At 32.6% G+C, this 12,641-nt stretch overlaps 1 pseudogene; it reads left to right on the forward strand.

Moving 5' to 3' along the window:
• The first annotated feature begins 790 nt into the window (after nt 1–790).
• LOC149547094 (alpha-galactosidase 2-like) lies at nt 791–5,444 on the forward strand (annotated as a pseudogene).
• Nucleotides 5,445–12,641: the final 7,197 nt, after the last annotated feature.

The raw sequence follows: 12,641 nt of genomic DNA on the forward strand, positions 1-12,641 counted from the left end.
CATCTAAAGATTGTTGAATTAGAAACAATGCTTTAGCATCCTTTTTCCTGTTATCTTATAATTTATCCTTTTCATCTTGTGTTAATGTAGACTCATCTTGTGGTTCAATAAAACCCTTTTCAATAAGATCCCATATGCCTTGAGAACAAAATAGTGTCTTCATTTTTATAGCCCAAAATTCATAATTTTTACTAGAAAATATTGGAATTTGTGGTTGAGCTATACTACTTCCTGAAGCCATATTAATACACAGTTACAACTGCAGTTTACAATTTTAAACTTTGCTTTACAAAGAAAATCCACCAAACAAGTCTAAGCCAATGACATATAGCTTAAACAAACAAAATTATAATGCTTATTTTCCCCTTTTAACAATTTTTTTTTTTTTTATCATTAGACTTCACTCCAAGAAATCAGCTCATACCTTCTTCAAACATTAAATTGGGATCTTTTCTTCTCTCAATCTTGGCAGCCACTAGTCTCCAACTTTAGAAGCTGATAATGATCTACAATCAAAAAAATATTAGAAGCTTCATTCACTACTACAGCAGTTATACATATCAACACATAATTCTTTTCCTCCTAGGACCAGCTCTTCATGCTCTGATACCAATTTGAAGGCAAAGAGAAAGACAAATACACAGAAATAATACTAATTTTATTGCCTTACTGTCTTGCACAAATGCATTACATAAGGCCTCTATTTATAGAGATCTGAGAATACTCTAGAATACACATAGAACATTTTACACATATTATATTATATTATAATATTTCATGTATTAAAAATATGGGCGGCTTCTATACTATAGTTGGGATGGCTGACTGTCTGCTATTTACTCTGGACGGTGGATGGACGGCTGAGTTGGGCTAGACGTGGGCTGGTTGTCTGCTATTAATGATAGAAATTAATACTGCCAACTACCGCCAACAAAAGTTTGGAGAATGGTGGTGTTTCTGCATATGGATGAAAAGTTTATACCTTTTAGGGAAAATGGAAAAAAATAAAAGAACATGCCCTTAAACACATATTAATGCAATTGTTCTGATCTTTTTTTGGTATTCAGATGGAATGGTCGTGGATATTTCTATTGCAGCGGCATTAATGAAGACGCTATTCACGGAGCAGGTGACACTAGATTTTTGTATGTTGTAATAGACTACATAGTTTGGGATTAACTTGTCTGTGACACTGATAGCTTAATGTAGCCTTTTTTTGATGGAAACAGTTGAAGATTGATCATTTTTTTACTTTGAGTCTACACTATTGTCCTTCAATTTAATGTTACTAGAAAATAGCAGGCTTGTTAGTAGGAAGTGTGGTTTCATTTCTGTTGAAGTTACAGATTATCTATATCTTTAACATTGGCCCACTATAAATGTGCATAAAGCAGCTGATGCACTGATTTCCACTGGATTGTCCAAGTTAGGGTATGAATATATTAACATAGGTAAGCTAGATAACCGTTTTTCTCTTGACAGATTGGAAACCATTAATTGTATCTAGTCCTTAATTCTTTGTTTTTTCTAATGTTAAATTGGTTGTCTCCAAAATTACCAGATGACTACTGGGGTGAAAAACGCCGAGATGCTCAGGTATAGCTAAAAAAAAATCAATAATAAATAAGCTCTGCATCAAGTTATTATTTTTTTCTTTAGATTATAGCTATCTTGAGAAATGATCAGGTGAATTCAGAGCTGTCTCCATAATCCATAGTTAGGTTTCACAATTGTAAATTCCAGTTTATCCAGGAAGTTCAACCAGTTATGGGAATAGGAATAAATATTCTGGAATTGTTATTCTAGAATAGAAAATAAAAATAAGCATTCCTATTCTTGTTTGGTTCAGTCACAATTTGATGGGAATTCAGACCCAAAAATCTATGTTTTCTAAAATAAATAAAACTAGAATAGGAATACATATTCCAACTGCAAAAGCTCATTTTTGGGTCAAAATTGGAATAAGTATTCCTATTCACAATTCTGATTTGGTGCACCCAAATAGAGAATTTAAAATTTTAAGAATTTACATATGTCCTATTCCACTCATATTCTTGCTGCCAAATAGACCATAAATGCTTTTAAACTGGAGCTATCAATATATTTTCTCATGTTTATGTGTTTCCTCGTGTGGCTTTTCTAAACATTAGACTTTATTATTACCCATTGAAAGGGATATTTAGGAGCATCTCATAACCTTCTTATTTATTGGTAGGGTAATCTCGTTGCTAAAAAGAAAACATTTCCCTCTGACATCAAAGTTTTGGTAGACTATGTTCACTCTAAGGGACTCAAACTCGGTATATATGTGGATGCAGGGTGAGCATACTATGCCAGAATCAATTAAAACCCTTTTATTTGTAAACATACATAAATAGTACTGACTTCCACATTTGGTTTCATTTTTCAAATAACCCACAACAACTCTAATACACCTTGTAAAAGGTGGATGGACAAAATAAACTAAAATGGAAAAATACTCAAAGTGTTGCGACACTAATATATTTCATTAACTTTCTCATATCAATTACATTTTGTCCATATCAATAATATTACAAGATGCCTCTATTTATAGAAGCCTTAGGTTAGTTCCAGAAGCATCTTAATTAGCTGACATAGAACAAATAGACTTTTCTAAAACTAACTAATCAGAAATGACTTCTAAAACATTACCTAACTCTATTTGTCAATCCAAGAATTTCTAGAATCCTCTATTATTCTTTTACAATTCATTTGAGAGAGAATTTATACATTCCAACACTCCCCCCTAATTTCAACCTCACATACAAATCCAAATTCTTTCTTTTGCCTGATGCCAAAATGTCATTTTTCAATAATCTTCATATCTGTGAATACATGACTACTGTTTGCCTCATCTACCAAGATGTGTGACTCCTTTTGTCTTCCAAGGCTGTGGCCTTTAATTTCTACAAATATTTTGTTAGCAATTGGCTGAACCTTTTACCAACAATTTTCTCTTTTCATAAGATCCACTAATAATCTTGCCTCATCTGTCACAAATGCCAGTGATAGGATTCACTAATAACCTTGATCAAATTCATGTCTTCTTTCAGCTACCCTTTGATAGCTTCATCTATCACAAATGGTGACAGGGTTCTCCAAATAACCTTGCTCTACAAAATTAAAAAATCTCTTTTCCAGTGACAAACAAATTCCTTCCTTCTTCAGCTATGCCTTGATTAGCTACTTTTGTCAAAAATAGTGACCAAATTCTCCTAGTTAACTTGACTCTGATTCGTCTATCACAAACAATGATAGGATTTTCTTAACTAGGCTCTGGTACCAATTGTAGAACCCATGACAACTCTAATACATCTTGTGGAAGGTGGATGGACAAAAATAAACGAAAATGGAAAAATACTCAATGTGCTATGACACTAATATATTTCATTAACTTTCTCATATCAATTACAATGCTCAAATCAATTACATTTTTCTCATATCAATAACATTACAAGATGCCTCTATTTATAGAAGTCTTATATTTCCAAAAACATCTAAATTAGCGGACATAGAACAAATAGACTTCTCTAGAACAGAAACGACTTCTAAAACATTACCTAATCCTATTTGTCAATTCAGAAATTTCTAAAATCCTTTATTATTGTTTTACATTTCATTTGAGAAGGAAATTACACATTCCAACAACAAACATGTTCTTCGAAAAAGGCAAGTTCCATTAATCATGAGGAATAGGATGCTAACACGTTTGCTCCATGGATAACTCGCTCTCAATAAAATTCCGCAGTCTACTTACCCAACTGAGCTCCATTTCAGATTTGTTTATCAACTTTATCTTAGATGCATAGATCTTAGCCCTTAAACGAAGATTGAATGCAATGGCGTGGGAATCTAACTACTGTTGGAATACTAAAGAATAACTGATGTTTGATAAATGGGCAGGGAGTAGACTACTTGACATATATGAGCTGTTACATTCCTGAGTTCAGTCCTCTTGCGAGGTACATAACATTCATACCATATTCTATTTTAACATTGGACTTTTGAAATGTAAATTTACAGTTTGATTTAACAAAAAAGTATTGAATTTTTATTGAAATAATTAGGTATTAAAAAAATGAGTGAAGCTCTCCTAAAGACGAGGCGTCCTATATTCTTTGCCACCGGTAATTGGTAAGAGATTTCGAACTCGCTGACAAGAGAATGAGCTCGCTGCTTATGCAGGTCGTGGCCGTGGATGGAATGGTACATTCCTTACTCCATGAGTCCAGTGGCTTGATATTGCTGTTGATTTCCATTGTAATATCCATACTAATATCAAATAATTTTAATGTGCTTGGATTATCCAAACCAGATGTAGATGTATTGCAGATTGAGAAGATGGGTCCCAGTTGGACAATTGATGAGTACAGATCACAATTCAGCGTATGGGCCTTAATGAAGGTAACAAATATAGGCCTCTGCATAATGTATAATTAGCTGAAGTAGGTTCATTAGTAAATATAGAAGCTGGTAGTAGAATCATTACCCATAACCCACACAAAATGTTGCAAAATTTGGCATTTCTAAGCCACACAGAAATATTCAAATATCATATCCATACAAGCACCCCGGCCTAGAGAAAGGAGATACTTAGAAATTCAAACATGTTTATATTATCTTGTGGTTAAGGGTTCATATCCGTATATATTGCAGGCACCCTTGATGATTACCACTGACTTAAGGAATGCCAGTAAGGAAACACTAAAGATCCTGGGAAACAAAGAGGTTATTGATGTCAATCAAGGTGAGTTATACATGTCAGCTCAATTTAGATATTTTAGCATACAAGTTTGATAATGGGTTTCAATCTATAGCTCCATTCTAATCCCTTTTCTATGGCCCCAGATTCATTGGGAGTTCAGGGGAACAAAGTGAGCAAGCAAGGAGACCTTGAGGTATGCGGATATTTTTGTGGGTTAATGGATTAACATAGATAAGTCTTTTATTCAGCCTCTGAAATTAAATAGCATATTTTTCCCTTGAATTCAACTCAGATTTTGTATGTCTAATCTGTGTCAATTTGGTCTTCCCCAGGTATGGGCAGGGCCTTTGTCCAACAAAAAAGTAGCTGTAGCTTTCTGGAACAGAAGCAACCCTACAGCTTCTATCACTGCCAAATGGAAAGACATTGGCCTTTCATCCAAAACTGCGGTTCATGCTAGAGACTTATGGGCAATAAGGCTATTAGCAATTCTCCTTTGTTATTTTTTTTTTCAGGTTTTTTTTTATATCATAATATTGCGATAGAAGCATACTTTAGGCTCTACAATTTTGTGTCTATTTTGATTTGGAGTTTTATGATTTTGACTGCAAATATTTTGCAGCATTCATACCTTTCAGCAAATTATAAAGGAAGTCTCACTTCAACTATTGATTCACACGCCGTGGAAATGTATATCTTGACACCCATCTCTGCGTAAACTTCATATTTGAAGATCAATAAATATATTGTGGACATGGTTATACAACTCTAGTATACTTCCAGATATAACAGAATAAAATAACTTTGGTATTAACAAGTACTACATAGTGGTTTGTAATTGTCATAAGTTGTAATAGAATATAAATAATAAAAGTTTTATAAATATACAGTTCTGGTTAATGCCGATAGGCATTCTACAATGGTGGAAAGGGTGGATTATGGTGTGAACAATTATCTTTTAAACTTAAATTTGACAATCATTTGCACGTCAAAATTTCAATATTTATTATAAACATAATATACTTTAAAAAATTTAATAAACACCACATAAACAATAAAAATAAAGATATGATTTGTGTGAACAATTATCTTTTAAACTTAAATTTGACAACCATTTGCATGTCAAAATTTCAATATTTTTAGAAATTAAAATAAAAAACAATATAGATACAATAATTGTGTATAATAAATTAAATTTAAATATTTTATAATTGATTTCTATCTACATTTCTTTAGGTAGATTTATTTAATATATCTATAATACTTCTAATATACTTCCAAATATAATAGAATAAATTCTAAGAGGAATTACAATATTTGTAACCACACGCACTCTGTAGTCATGTCTGAACCTCATTGCCTCAGCAAAGATCATGTTTGGAAAGATAAGTTACGAAATGATCTATACTTCTGGATATAACAAAATAAACTAACTTCGGTATTATGAAGTTTGTTATAGTTTTATACCCTTATCTAAAATCAAATTGGAACAAGTGCCACTTAGTGGCTCCTATGTTGTAATAGAATATAGATAATAAAAGTTTGATAAAAATTTATATAAATGAAATGATTATATAGTATTAAAATAAAATTTATAAAATTTAAATTAATATAGAAAGTAAGATATAGTAGTATTCATAGTTTTTAAACATAAAATATAATTATTAAAAAATGAGGAATTAGTGTGTAGAATATTCTTTGTAGAAAAAAAATTAGAGTTTAAATGGATTGAAATAGTTGAATAAAAATATATAAACTAATTTTTTTTAAATCACTTTGTTAAGTTTTTTATTTTTTGAGATACTTATAGATATTATAAATAGTATGAATTAAATCTCAATTGGACATTAGACATTAAAATGAGACATTGTTAATACTGATAGGCATTCTACAATGGCAGAAAGGGTGGATTATGGTGTGAGTGTGTTAATGTTGACAATTACCTTTAAAACTTAAATTTGACAATAATTTGTATGTAAAAAATTCAATATTTATTATAAACATGATATGCTTAAAAAAAATCAATAAACACCACATAAAAAATAAAATAAAGATATGATTTAAAATTATAAGTTTTGAAGATATAACTAATATTATTTTGAGAAATTAAAGTAAAAAATAATAAATATAGATACAATGAAATATAAATATTATTTGGTATAATAAATTAAATTCTAAATATTTTATAATTGATATAGATTTCTTTAATATATCTATACTAGTTATATCCTAGATAATAAATATAAGTAAAAGTATTTAACTTATTAACCTAAATTAGAACTTAGAGAAGAGAGATAATTACGTGATGTCCACCTCAACACCAACACTTTGTTCATGATCACCTTCATAGGATTCACGTTTTTAAATTTTTGTAGACAATGTTTTGTGGAGATAAATGTTGGCATGTGCAGTTAATTATTATTAATATTTAGGACATAGGACTTTTAATTCCTATTTAAAGAAATTATGGTTTTGGGACCACTTTCTTTATTAAATTAAAAAATAATAATGATTGTAAAATATATTATTTTAGATTTTTTTTCAATTAAAATGGTAATTTTGTTAACTTCGTAAAGAATTATATTTTATTGAATATTTGTAATATAAAAATAAAATAAGTATTATTTTTTTTTAAATTTTATTAAATATACAAATATTTATGTAAAAAAACATATATAACTAATATTTTAGGTACTCTTGTAAAACAACAATTTATATGATTTAACCAATATCTAAGTAATGGAAAACAAAGTTTCATCAATTAGAAGTTAAATAGTTGAGATTGATTGTTGGAATAAATATTGTGATAATTAATCTAATTAAATAAAGATTTTATATATTTTAATATTTACGAGCATTCTATAATGTTACCTCATGATATAGGGTGTTTCCTAGAAATATGCTACTATAACACCCAAATATATTTAGCTAATCAAATTACATTAAAATAATTTTAATGATTTAAAAAAATTAAAAATTTACATATATAGTTTTGAAAAAATGAAAAGTGACAATAAAATATAAAAATACTTGTGTGTAATTGGTTGAAATCAAAATATTTATCACTAATTAAGCACAAGTGATTGCAATAGTATAACATACAACAAATATGAGAGAGAGAGAGAGAGAGAGAGAGAGAGAGAGAGAGAGAGAGAGAGAGAGAGAGAGAGAGAGAGAGAGAGAGAGAGAGTATAATTTTTTGATATTGGATTTTAAAACAATGTGTAAAGTTATTATTTTCAAAATTTTATTAATTAAAAATTATTGTATCATAATATTTCAAGGCTTATTAAAATAATTATTTGTTTTTGATATAAAAGCAACCAAAGCAAGGGGGCTGGCCCTTTACAACAGTGGTGAAACAACCAACATAAAACCAACAGACAACTATGCAGACCCCTTAACGATTTACATCAAAAAAATATGTAAAAACATATCAATAACTAAAAGTACTAGAGTTCCTACTCTTAATACTAACATAGTTTAATAGTTTATCACAAGACATATAGGTGGTCAGTGCATCGTACCACCTACAACCCATAACCAAGTTCAATAGTAGAACCAAAACCATCAAATAAGATGGAGATCACTAACCAGCAGAGCACCAAAAAAACACTACACATAGGAAAGGCCACTAACTAGCATCCTTTTTCTTGCCTTTCCCAACCAAGAAAAAATTGGCTTGGTCTTTCACATAGAAATAGTAGAGCAGCTCTGAATCCTCCTTCCCAAGGCCCTTCTCCTCCTTCTCGTGAGCCAGAAGCTGGACGACAGTCACAGCCACATGGGTCACATTCAAGGTGAACTTGGAGAAGAGGGTGAAGCCTTCCTCTAGTGCATTGCACATGTCCTTCAATTCTTGAAGGTCTTTAAGAGTTACAACCTACTCCTCCACAATACCTATGTTTAGAGCCCTATTGTAATTCACTAGAGACTTCCTCTTATCTTGCACATCCAAAGTGTTAATGTGAGCCCTTAAGACTTCTAGATCATCATTACTTAATGGGGAATAAATAGTGTTAGGGGAAGCTTTATCAGATTTGGATCTTCTTGGATATCAACAGACAACAAGATGAAAGTGGTAGAAACATGAGTGGGTCTTAGGATGGGTCCTTGGTAGGGTTCTCTACCTCAAAATCCCAAGTGGCATCAATAGTGTCATCCCACTTCTCCACCTCTTTATTAATCTCCTGCTTCAAATTCTTCTTACCATCCCCTAAAGTCTTATCACTCTCCTCCAAATCTATATCTTCATCCTCCTCCTAAGAGTGACTTTCTATTTGTTTGAATTAACCCCTAGTCTTAGTAACTCTACTCGATTCCATTTCACATATCTCTTCATCCAAATCCCCAATCTCCACCTCCACCCTCTTTTCAATTTTAATTTTTTTATTTGTAGCCAGCTCCAAAGCTAGGGTTATTACCCTTGATTGGGATTTTCCTTGGTGAGGATTGTGGAGTAGAAGCATAGGTACCGCCTACAAATTGCATGGCTATCACTCTAGGAGGGAAAAGGGCCAGGTGGAACTAAAATAGATGGAACATGAGCCCTTGGTATAAAATAGTAAGATTAGCTACTTTCAATTTTTTTCTCCCTAAAATCCATCACTATCTCTTTTAGGGTGTGCATTATAAAAAAGGGAATGTAGATAAACTCCCTATTATGAAAGTGATTAAGCAAAGGAAAATGGTAAAAATAATACACACCATGTCTGCTTTCTAGGGTGAGATACTTTATTATAACCATGCACACGTCATCCTAGGGTTCTGGTAACTTATCCCTTTGAAAGCCACCATGATACCAATATGGAGCCTCATTGTCTCTGAAAAAACTAGACATGCTAGCTTCATGCAACACCTTCACAATCTTCTGCCACTTCCTACCAATTATGTCAAGGCCCATCACCATAGCTATGGTCTCCTTGTTCACCTAGAATGTGATACCATTTATAGTGACCCTCCTATCCTTCTAGCTACTGACAAATTGTTGAGAACAATTCTCGTTGTAGCCAGCAATGACCTACATGTAAGGGACAAACCCCCACCCTTCAACATTATCCAAGTTGTCTACTTTTTGGAGTTCAATCCTCCATCTTTGTGGATCTAGTATGTTAAGGTCCCCACCCATGGAAATTGGCTCCTCAATGATATCACTTTCCACGAGCTCGGTTATTTTCATTTCTAAGAAAAACACCAACCAAAAATACTCAGGAGTAGGACTAAAAATAATGTATCCAGTGGTTAAAATGGATACTTCCTTATACTTCACACAAATGCAAAATCTAGAATTTACTAGTCATCTTAAAACATCATTATGGGGAGTGTAAATGATCAGCACATAATACCTTAATGATTTGGCTATAATAATAATGGGAGCTCTTTCTATAATCATCTGATACCACTAAAAAGTGATGGTACAATTTTTTAAAATATGGGGTTATTAATTTCTTTCCCTTTTTTGTTGCCTTGTGTGAAGTAATTCATATGGTTGATCCTCGCAAAATGTTTTGTCAAATTCAAGTCAATCTTAACCATCATACAAATAGAAAGGCCGCCAAATTTGGTTGTTCTCCAAATTTGGATAATTATCAAACACATTTTAGAGAGGTCCTTTCCCTACTAATGAGGGAATTTATATAGTTTGGTAGCATTTAAGTACTTGTCCAACTTTTTAGACTCTCCAAATCAAATCCCAAGCCAACCATAGCATCTACCACCGCATTGCCTTCCCTGAAAGTGTGTTGTAACTCATAATGATCAAGAGCCACTAGAAATTACCAAATGTCCTACAAAGATGCAATGTAAAGCCCAACCCAGTTGAGCACGCCCTTGGATCAAGTCAATGATGAGTTTAGAACCATCTTCAATGGTTAACTTTCTAACCTTCATCTCCACAGAAAATTTTAGACACCAAAGTAAGGCAGTGGCCTTTGCCACGTTATTGGTTCCTTGCACTAACTCCCCTAAGTAGGCCAAAATTGATCCACTGAATTACTTACTTAGCAAGGCATCTTTAACAGGGAGGCTAGCCAAATGGGTTATGATACAAAGTGAGTTTGATATTACATATGTCGAAAGGAAGGCTATCAAAGGATAGGTAATTTTTGATCAATTAGTAGAAGCACCAATGCAAAGTCTTCTTCCACTAAATATTGACTTTCTTGATGAATCTATTTTAATGCTAACACATCAAACCTGGGTGATATTCTTTGATGATTCCTTCACACAACAAGGATTTGGTGTTGGGATCTTATTCATAACATTACAAATGTATTCATTTCCTAAGGCACACTAGATTCTATTCCTTGTCCAAATAATATTGAAAAATACAAAGCCCTGATCAATGTCATAAAAATTATAGTTGAATGGAGATTAGATGAATTGAATATCTTTGGTGATTCAAAGCGCATAATTAACTAGGTCAATGATGTGTATTAGAAGAAGGATGAGAATTTGATACCTTATAAGTGAATGGTGGATGATTTGAAGAAATAATTTTCTCATGTCACTTTTCATCAAATTCCTCGGGTAGAAAACAAGGTGGTTGATGTAGTGGCTACTCTCGCTTCCATGCTACAAATATCTGAGAATTATTTTTGACATGAATTACTAGTGGAGACATTACTCTACCCTGCCTATAATTCACCAAAATCCTAGATGATCTATTCTATTGTAGGACATGGCTCATCCTACTACCATCATCTCTACTCTTACCTATGTGATTACACAATTCTTGACAATCTAACCCAGAATGAAAAATGTCACCTTATCTGTAGTGCTTTACGGTATGTTATTATTACTGACAACTTGTTTAGGAGAGGTCTTGATAGAACACTCCATAGGCGTCTAGAACTCGATGAGTCCAACATGCATTAACCGATGTACATAAGGGAATTTGTGGATCTCACTCTAACGACTTGATGCTAGCTCGTAAACTTATCAGAGCTATTTATTATTTGCCGAATATGGAGCAAGAGGCAATCAAATATGCCAAGTCCTACAAAAAATGCTAGCTCTATGGAAATTTGATTCATGCTCTAGCCAAGGAGTTAATTCCATCTATCATGTTGTGGCCATTTCAACAGTGGGCCTTTGATCTAGTGGGTCAGATTCATCCATCTTCTTTAAATGGACATAAGTTCATCATCATAGCTATAGACTACTTCACTAAATAGGTAGAGGTAGTCCCTCTCTCTACAAAAAATGGAAAAAAATGTAGCTCTATTCATCCTGAATTACATCATATGTAGGTATGGTGTACCATCCTCCATCATTACTGATAATGGGAGAAAATTTAAAAATAAAGATCTTAAAGAGTTATGCTTAAAGTTCAAAATCAAGCAGCATTGGACTTCTATCTATTACCCTCAGGGTAATGGACAAGTAGAAGCATCCAACAAGGCTATCCTTAAGATCTTACATCACATAGTCAACAAGTCTAAAAGGGATTGGAACCTTTAGGTTAATCTAGCTTTATGGGCTTACAAAACTAGTATCTGAATGCCAAAAAGAACAATGCCCTTTTCTTTGGTATATGGAGCAGATGATGTGCTCCCAATTGAGGTTGAGATTCCTACTTTAAGAATTTCCATGAAAAGCCTCATTATTGATGATGACTACACAATATCTTGACTTCAAGAGGAAGATTTGTTAGATAAACATCGACAAGTGGCATGTGATCATCTTTGAGCTTACCAAAAATGCATGTCTAAGAGATACAACAAGAAATTCAAGCCACGTGACTTCCAAGTGGGTGATCTCTTCCTAAGGGAGAACCCTAAAAATCAACAACAATGGGTATAGAAAGGGAAGTTTGAACCCAACTGGCTTGGTCCATACATAGTTACTACATTGTTTGAATCTAGTGCTTACCAACTTTCAACAACTGAGGGAGAATCGCTTAAGGAGTCAATCA

Source organism: Cupressus sempervirens, chromosome 7 (genome assembly GCF_028749045.1).
Source record: "Cupressus sempervirens isolate cs-2001-9-10 chromosome 7, ASM2874904v1, whole genome shotgun sequence".
Lineage (NCBI taxonomy): Eukaryota > Viridiplantae > Streptophyta > Pinopsida > Cupressales > Cupressaceae > Cupressus > Cupressus sempervirens.